General features: G+C 44.3%; 1 non-coding gene across 1 annotated transcript; it reads left to right on the top strand.

The window, feature by feature from the left end:
• Positions 1-424: 424 nt before the first annotated feature.
• On the top strand, positions 425-487 carry LOC116087858. The gene has a single exon (XR_004117650.1). It is a non-coding gene; the product is annotated as a U7 small nuclear RNA (small nuclear RNA).
• The last annotated feature ends 869 nt before the right edge of the window (positions 488-1356 follow it).

Genomic DNA, 1356 nt, shown 5'->3' with positions numbered 1-1356 from the left:
GTCATAAAATGCTGATTTATGGGATAATCAAAAGGGAACCTTGTGGAGAGCTGCAGTGCGCCACACCTCAAAGATGGCGCTGGCCTCTGCTCCCCTCCCCCTGCCAGCCCAACACAAAGTAAACAAGCCCTTTCTTGGTTATGGGCTGAGTCAACTGGCTTGCTTCTGCTATTTGGGTCTGTTAGATAAGGCCACGTGGCTTTACTTGGGTGGCTGACCATACAGTATTTAACCTGTGGGTTGGCTCTCCTTGTGGTCAGAAGATTCTTCAAAGGTTCCTGAATAAACTGCATGAGAAGAGCTCGAGTGTGTGTTGCATCATTCTTGTTGGTCGAGGGTGGTCGCGACAGAACCTGGAGTAAATGACTGAATTGGTATGAAAATAAAAGACTAGGCTTTGGTCTGCAAGGAGAGCTACCTAGAGAACTAACACAGCTCTTTTAGAATTTTGTCTAATAGGTTTTCTGACTTTGGTTGTAAAACCCATGAACTACCCAAAGACGTGTTTAGAGAGCTATCTCAAGCAGACCACAGAGCTGTCAGCTTGCACACCATCATTGACTTTGAGTCATTCTTTACCGCTCCCAAACACCCCTTCCTTAGGACCCTCTCCCAAGCCAAGGCTGGTGCTTGGCAGTTATTGTTGCATTGCTGTTACTTTTCATTGTTTTATTTGATACTTATAGTGGTTTCAAATCCTCTCAATAATTGCTTCCACACTTGTTTTTCACACTAACAAACATATTTAAAAACAAGTTTGTTAGTAATTCCAGATACATATGCATAAAATGTCATGAGAAGGAAAAAAAAAGACAGGCACACAATTTCAAAGACAACATCTACTGTAGCCACTTTTCCATGCTATAAAGAGATACCACTATCAAGGCAACTTATAAAATAAATTATTAGGTTCTTACTGTTTCAGAGGATTAGAGTCCATGAGCATCATGGCAGGGAGCTAGGCATCAGGCAGGTATGGCACTGGAGTACTAGCTGAGCACTTACATGTTGAGATTACAACCATGAAGCAGAGAGCCAACTGGAATAATGTGAGCATTTGAAACCAGTTGATTCACCTTCTCCAGCAAGGCCACACCTCTTAATCCTTTCCAAACAGTTCCACCAACTGAGGATTAACTGTTAAACATATGAGCCTGTGGGCCCCATCTTTGTGGATCTGCAGTTTGCCTTGCTGCTGGGGTGTCAGGACATTGCTTGGGGAGGCAAAACACGGGTGTGAGGCTAAGTTCCTTCCTTGCTGCCATTGGGATGCCAGGCTCATGGGAAACCTCACTCAGGGGGGCAGTGAAATGTAGGCTAAGATAGGATACCCAGCCCATGTTTCTCTGAGTGAGA

Source organism: Mastomys coucha, unplaced genomic scaffold (genome assembly GCF_008632895.1).
Source record: "Mastomys coucha isolate ucsf_1 unplaced genomic scaffold, UCSF_Mcou_1 pScaffold13, whole genome shotgun sequence".
Lineage (NCBI taxonomy): Eukaryota > Metazoa > Chordata > Mammalia > Rodentia > Muridae > Mastomys > Mastomys coucha.
Note: the sequence above shows the minus strand (reverse complement) of the source record. Positions and strands in the feature narration are given on the sequence as shown.